This window comes from Cupressus sempervirens, chromosome 9 (genome assembly GCF_028749045.1).
Source record: "Cupressus sempervirens isolate cs-2001-9-10 chromosome 9, ASM2874904v1, whole genome shotgun sequence".
NCBI lineage: Eukaryota > Viridiplantae > Streptophyta > Pinopsida > Cupressales > Cupressaceae > Cupressus > Cupressus sempervirens.
In genome coordinates, this window is record NC_143126.1 from 14,113,378 (window position 1) to 14,121,622 (window position 8,245).

The window sequence follows — 8,245 nt, forward strand, 5'->3', positions numbered from 1 at the left end:
ACCCAAATCCTAGCTTTAGTTAGTTCCTGTTTAGGCCTAACTTGGTTTTCCTCTCTTGTTCTTTGGTCAAGAACAAACCCCATTTTTAGAATTAGGAACAAACAAATTCACTGCAAATCACAAACTTGAGGGAGATGTACCTACAAATTTAGAGGGAAATCAGCCGCTTAGTGCAATTTCCCAACTATTGTAATCAATTATTGTTCACATATTTTGGGCGTTTAAGAGTTAGATTGAAAAGAACAATCTATTTACCAACATAGTGTAAATGAACAAATGCATAACAATTTCTAGATAATTGGGATTGATTTGATGGATAAGAGGTTGAGTTTTAGAAATTGATGGTTATAGAGATAATTGGGATTGATTTGATAGACGAGAAATTGATTTTTGGGAAATTGATTATCATGATTGTGAGAGAAAAGACAAAGTGAGTTAGAAAGGGAAGGTCAATAAGATAAACAAAAATAATAAATTAGCTAGTAGAGAAGATAAATAGGGAAATTCTTAAAATTGAATTTTGAAAAAGCTAGGAAAGTTTCTGATTTTCAAATGGAAAATAAATATAAGTTACCAAAGTGATTAATTTGACTTGTTGTTGAAAAATATTTCCTACTTATAAAACATATTGATTTAAAAATTTAATATAAATAAGTAAAGATATTTTTTTCCATTTTTTGAATTAGAAGAAGGTAAGCTTATAGTGTTGCCATTTTTTTAATCTAACAAAAAAAATAAAGTTTGTTTCAATCTAGAATTTAAGAAATGATTTGAGGGTTTATTTTTAATTTAATGCTTTCAAAATTTATTTAATCAATGAATATGAAACTAATTAAAGCATTCAATTATCTAGAAGAAAATGGTAATTAGTTGCTAGTACCCATATAGCCCTATTAGAAACTACAATTGAAACACTTGTTATGTTGTCATTGATGTCAAACCTACTGGAGAGACATTTACTAATAGTGTAGAGTGCCATATTTATTGATTAGTGAAGAGGTTTTGAAAAGAGAGATAACTAGATGAACTAGTGAAGTTGTTGAGTATAGAGGAGTAAGTATGTTGGAATTACAATGGGCACTTGATCAGTTAGTCTTTGACAAGATGATGTATTGTTCAATTAGTGTATGAAGAATATAAAAATTGAGTTAAACACAAGTAAAATGTTGTGAATTATGGTCAGTGAATGATGGCTAATGAAGTAGAAGATTAAGGAACTTAAGAGTTAGTCGAGTAAACAGTAGCAACCGAGTAATAGCTATGGACGAGAAAGTTGAAGGAGGAAAATGTAGTAATGACCAAGCATAGTGATGATCGAGAAAGCCAATGAAATTTGAGCGAGACAAAACAATAGAGACCAAGATACATAGTGGTTACCAAGTAGAAGAACACAATGATAACTGAGTGTTAGCAAAATCATAGTTTGTGAAAGAATCAAGTTTGAGGCTGACATAATTGATTTTTTAGATTAGTCAAAATGCGTAGATGATAAGGATTGATTAGATGGCATATTTAATGCATGAATTGAGTTTGTTATGATATCAAAGAAAAGGATTTAAATAGAAATCTCTAGAAGTATTGAGAAAGGAGTAGAAGAACAAAATGATGGATAGATTCATTGAATCTAACAAAACTCTAAGATCTATGGCGATATTTAAGTGAAAAAAGATCAAAGATACATATTTAAGGAGGCTTAAGAGATGCTTTATAAGTTTGGTTCATTTTTTATTGATGATTTTGTGGAGAAATTGTGAAGAATAGAGTAGCAGAGCAAAGGTGAGAAGATTGGTGAAGTGTGATTGCTTGAAGGGTTGCCAAGTAAATTAAAGATGGAGATGTTAATGAAGTCCAATCAATGAAGCAAAATATGAGATGAATCAAAATATGAATTTGAAAAGTGAGTTATATCTTTACAAATCAAACCTACTACTACTTTCTAGCCATTAGGGTGATGAAAATAGTCTAATCAAGGTTGACCTAACAATCATTTTATAAATCCTTTAATCAAGGTGACATTCTAATGGAATGATCCAAAGTTCTCTAACTAAACCACTCCTAATAGTATGATTAAATCCTTTAACATGGTTACACCTAACTGTGTGTTTTTTAGCCTTCAATAGGGTTAGCTCTTAACCAAGCTCACTTTAGAAGAGTGAAAAGTGGTAGCATGCTACTTGGTGGTTTTTCCCAAATTGGGTTTCCATATTAAATCCTAGTATCAAACATGTGTGATGTGTGCTATTTTTTGTTATTTAATTGACTGTTAGTCGACATATACTAAATAAAGAGCTAAGTGATGAATGAATATGTTAAGTTGCTAATGATTTGTTATATGGACTGAGTGATTTTATGAATTTTTATAAGTTGTTTGAAGCTAGTGAAACTTGAATTGGTACATCTAGACCTAAGAATAATTGATTCACCCCCCTCTCAATTATTCTAAATATTCTAATAATTTGTATAAGAGCATTTGTTGCTTGTAAGAAAATTTAACAAGGATTCAAGCTAAAGATCAAGATGTACAAGAGAGAGGTACCTAAGCTAAATAAGGAGAACTTCCTAGCATGGTAACAATTGATGAAATTGCATCTATCTAGAGTTAGAGATTCTACATTGTACTACCTGGAAAATGAATACATTGAAGTTCCTAGACCCATAACTATTGAAAAAATAAAGAAGCAACAACATAATCAAACAATGATAGATCTGGGATCTTCCTTGAGTTATGTTGACTTTGATGATGTGGAAGAATGTGCTACTGCAAAGAAAATGTGGGACAAGTTGGCTCAAATCCAAAGAAGAGGCAAACATGCATTGAGGGATAAAGAAGAAATCTTGAGAGGCAAGTTTTATGACATGAGAATGAAAGATGGCAAGATTGTTACACATTACTACTGCTGAATCAAGGAGGTTGTGAATTCTATAAGAGGAGATGAAGGAATCATATCTGAGACTGTGATAAGTAAGGTATTGAGGACTTTACTTCCTATCTATGCAATTAGGGCTCATTTAGTTGCTGGAATACAACCATAATAGTTATAAAAAATTAGAACATGATTTCTATTCTTTTTTTGGTGTGCAAAATTGGAATGGGGAATGGGAATACATATTCTCATTTTAGCCCCAAAATGAGCTTTTATCCATTCCAAAAAATACCCGTTATTGGAATGGGCTAGTCCTATTCTCAATCTCATTTTTTCAAAATTAAAATTTTTGTTAGGTTTATGGCTGAAAAAGAACTCCCGCTCACATCATTCAAGACATCTGTCATATTCTACTAGAGGGATTTACATCGGCAAAGTTGAGAGGTTTGATAGGTATGCAACTCCCTTCTATAGAAGATTAGAGAATCAATCTCAACTCCATACACATATAGAGAATGTTAAGCCTATGCATGTGATAAATGGAGAAGGTGTCACACATAATTGATGTGAATCTCACAAGCCCTAGACTATGGTAGGTACTTTGAATTTAGCCGATATTTACAGGGAGTATGTTCTTTTACTTATGAATTTTACAAGTGGTTTCATTTATGATTATGATGAATCCCACCCTAAGGGCAATGATATTGGATTCAAGGAGGAAGATAGACCCAACTTGGGTTGCCTCTTTCTATTCCAAAAAGAAGGCAATGATATAGTTTTTCGCTTGTTGTGCGATTTCCTTTTCAACAAAATTTTGGGCAAGGGGCTAAATTGATTGTAGATTGTAATATACTAGAGTGTCTAATAACTCTCATCATGGTCTTTTATATTTTTATTTAATTTCTCATAAGACTATTATCAGTCGATCTAATTAGATTTTGGTATTGCACACTCATCATTTGCCATTTTAGTGGCATTATGAGAATGTTTGCATTCTCTAGATTTGAAAATCAATCTTGTTACATATAAATAACTGCCGCAATTCCATTACAAAGATTACCCAGTATAAAAAAGTTATCAACATACCAAATAACATGAAAGTCCTTGATGAGTTGCAACCACTATCTATTAAGATGGAAAAAAGGAATTTTAAGAGCATATAGAATTTCACAAACCCTGGTGTTGTGAGCCACAAAAAGATTATGGAGATGTACATAGATTATATTGATCCTACTTTCAAGTGGAAAATTTTCACTTTTTAAAAATAGGAAAATGTACTAGCACTTCTAGTGTAATAATGAGATGGATGCAAGTAAACTAAAGATTAAATAATATAAGTCTAACCTTATTCCAGTTCCTATTTTGTACAAAAAAACAAGAGATTAATATATTCCCAATCAAATTATGGGTAAACCAAATAGGACTAAGATTGTCATTTCCCATTCCCATTGTCAATTCTAATTTTCAATTCTTACGCTGGCAACCAAATGAGCCCTTAAAGTATCTAAAATTCAAGAAATGAGATGTACACTTGGTAATGATCTAACCTTGGATAATTTGATTGGTAGAATCACTAAATTTGAATTGTCAACTTTTGATAATTATACACCATCTAGTATTGAACATTCTTTTAAGTAGTATCAACTAACCCTTAATGGATCTAAAATAAAGATGAAAAGTAAGCATGTGAATAGTGATAGTGAATTAGATGATGATCTTGATAAGTTAGAAGCATTATTGGCAAGAAGGCTACCAAGAGGAAGATGCAAATACAAAGGTAAAATCCATGTTATATGTGTTACATGTAAAAACATTGGTCATATTACTGTAATATATCCTGATCGAGATGACAAGGAAGAAAGGAAAGACAAAAAATACTGAGGAGGGAGAGACAACAATGACAAATGAGGTAATAAAGACTACAAAGGAAAAGGTAATAAATCTTGTTATATTGTTGAAGAAGATGATTTCGATAGTGATTCTGATGAAAATGATAAAGAAGTTGTTTAGGTTGCAATGAAAGATAAATCTGATGAAGATGAGAAAATTACATTAATTTCACATGTGAATAAGAATGACACTAGGATAATTGACAGTGGTTGTTCACATGATATGACTGGTGATACAAGTTTGTTTGAAAAGTTAGAACATTATAATGAAAATAGTGTTAAGTTTGGAAATGATGCAACATGTTATGTGAAAGGTCAAGGATTAATAATATTGAATGATAAGATCAGATGTAAAATTTCATATTGGATTGATGGTTTGAAATATAACTTGTTGAGTGTGGCATAGTTGATGATTTCAGGCTACCAAGTTGAATTCCAAAATATAGAGGCAAATATTTATGATGCCACTGCTGAGCTAATTGGAAGTGGTGATCAAACAAAAGGTAACTTGTTCTATCTAGACCTATCTAAAGATACTTGTCTATTTGCACAATTTGAAGATATTTGGTTATGACATAAGAGGCTATGTGTTAGAGTTTTAGGTGACTCTACAACACCCCCAGTATCAAATGAAAGACCAAGATAACTTCCACAAGAGATTGGCAAGACAATTACATTAAGATGCAAGAATGCTATTATTGATAATGGACTTAAATTGATTAAAATGTACATAATATGCATCCTTATATAGGAGAGGTGATAAGAGACAATAATAAGGACAAGATAAGCTATCAACTACACAAGGTGGAATCACATGTCCACAAAAGATGAATCATCCTCCATTATCCAATGAAGTATGTGCCATGATGAGGATGATAATGTGATATATGCACTAAAGGTGGGTTGAGATAACAACTATGACCACCTAGAGTGGAATTCTACACCATGTTATTAATTGAGGTGCAAACTCCTAAGTTCCTCAATGAAAAACTACTATGCAATGCATTATCCTAAGTAAGCTTAAGTAAGTAATTAGTGAATATTAATTAATTGCACCAACACCCCCCCTTATACAAATTAGGGGAATGCACTTAAACTCACAATCCAAAATGGATCCTGACTACTAGGCCATTTTAGGTACCCATGTACAATATGCAAAGAAATGCATGAAATGTAATCTCTCATAAAGTAGATGAAGAGAGCATACCTCATGGGAAAAATACACCTCGAAAAAAAGAGATGAAAAAACACGAGATGCATGGATGGATGGAGTACTCAAGATCCCCCAGAAACCACACAGATCATGTATATACAAATAATGATCCCCCTATAGGAAGGAAATAAGAGACATGATATCCCACCAATGATGAAGAAGCTCCAATGTTGATGAAGAGTACCTACAAACAAGAGATAATCCAATTACTACAAGAAACATATCTCCCCTTAGTAAGAGATAAATACTTCAAATGATGAAGAAGCCTCTCCATGTGAAAAAAGGAAGAATGAGGAAGAAATTTTCCATGTATACATCTTTGAAGACTAAATAGGTGTCTCCAAGCTAAAAGATTCCATCAAACCATCAAGCTAGCCTATGAGATATGACAACAAAGAGAACATGAATAGTTGGAAAATATAATCTCCAAAGAAGGTGAAGAAGTATCTCTAAGAGAAACTCCCTCAAATGTACTAACTAAATTTGCATTATGAGACTCATTTGAAAGGCCATCCAATAATTCCCACACTACAAGATTTGAAGCACAAAGATCATCTTGCTGAATAATAGAACTCATGTTTGAAGAAGCAACAGGTGGAGGAGTACAAATTTCAACACTTGTCTCAAGAAATAATGATTCAAGTATCCAATATTCTCCTCACATGAATAATTCACCCTTGATAATGGGTTAGGTACATCATGAATATCATCGGCATCAAAAAAATGTGAAAAAGAATACAAGCATGATGCATGATCAAAAAATCCCATAGATATGGCATCTGTAATCTCCATGTCCCTAATGTAGACATAATCAAGAGTGAAATCAATAATTTTACCTTGTGTGCCATGAGTAATTTGATAAATGGAAAGGATATTAGTGGTCAATGATGGTACACAAAGAACATCATTAAATGTCCCCTCTCCCATAGGAATAGAATATTTCCCACAAACCTTCATGTATGTATTATCACCCATCAATATATGTAGAGAAGTACAAGGTTTAATAGGAGAAAACATATCCATAGAAGATGCCATGTAATGTGATGCACCTGAATCATTTACCTTTCTCATGATGTGTGGAAGCAATGAGTGCTTGTACTTTACCTTTGTCTTTAGATGATGGTATAAATGTAGAAGTCACCTGATGTGTAGAAGGAGTAGACACTGATGAGGGAAATTGGATATTGTTCTTTTGAAGAATGTGAATGAGATCATCAATCTTCTTATGGAAGCATTTATGCTTATCATGTCCTAGTTTTTTTCAATATGCACATATCTCTCTCATTCTTCTAGATAATTCCTCTCTCAAAGATGGCTTGAATTCAATATTATGTTGTGAAGGAGAGTCATCACCTTTGTCATGTTTCTTAGGAGCCTTGTGTTGCCTGTTTCCCTTTCCTTTGGAAGCTTTTGGAGAGGAGTCATTTACAAACAACACTTGATACTTTGAAGGCTTCAATTCACCCATGTGTGCTAAATTTCCTTGTTTTCTTGTGAGATGAGATAAAAATTCATCAAGACAAGGTATTTTGTGTGCACTACCAAGAGCATCCATAGTAGCATAGAATGTGGAAACAAAGACTGAATATTAAGGACCTAGCTTAGAAAAATAGATAATATTAATTGTTTGTCATCTTTAGTAATGCCACAATTAGAAAGCTCTAGTCTAATAGAAATGAACTTAGAGAAAGTATTTAATATTGCCAAAATCACATGGACTTACCCCTGTAAGCTCATTCTCCAATTTGAATTTTCTCATTTTATTAGGGTTACCAAAGACCCTTTCCAATGGTTTCTAGGCATCATGAGGATGTGTGTAGGATGTGATGTGATATACAAAATCATGAGAGATGATAGATCTAAGAGATAAAAGTAATTTATCCCTTCATTCAAACCATTTCCTCCTTCCCAAAACACCTTGAGTTGGTTATAGATCTTGTCCAAGAATCATTCTAAGCAATCCAGTCCTCATCAATTGATTAGAAATTGCTTGTTTCCATTCATGATAGTTATAGGGAGTGAGAAATGGAAATCTTGAAAAATACATAATGAAATCAAATGATAATTGAAATCAACTAATAACTCCTTCAAATTACTGATTCAATTGAGAAAAATAAAATCCAAGTATTCACCAAATGTAGATATAGAAAAAAACCTATTTCCAAAAGTGATATGTCCACTTCAAATCACTAAAAATTGATTGTAGATCTGAAAACTAGATGAAAAATCATGCACTTTAAAAAAAATTGCACTTGAAAATATTACCATATGTGCCCAAA

At 32.4% G+C, this 8,245-nt stretch overlaps 1 pseudogene; it reads left to right on the forward strand.

The window, feature by feature from the left end:
- Positions 1 to 3,453: 3,453 nt before the first annotated feature.
- On the forward strand, positions 3,454 to 4,126 carry LOC149537404 (bifunctional dTDP-4-dehydrorhamnose 3,5-epimerase/dTDP-4-dehydrorhamnose reductase pseudogene; annotated as a pseudogene).
- Positions 4,127 to 8,245: the final 4,119 nt, after the last annotated feature.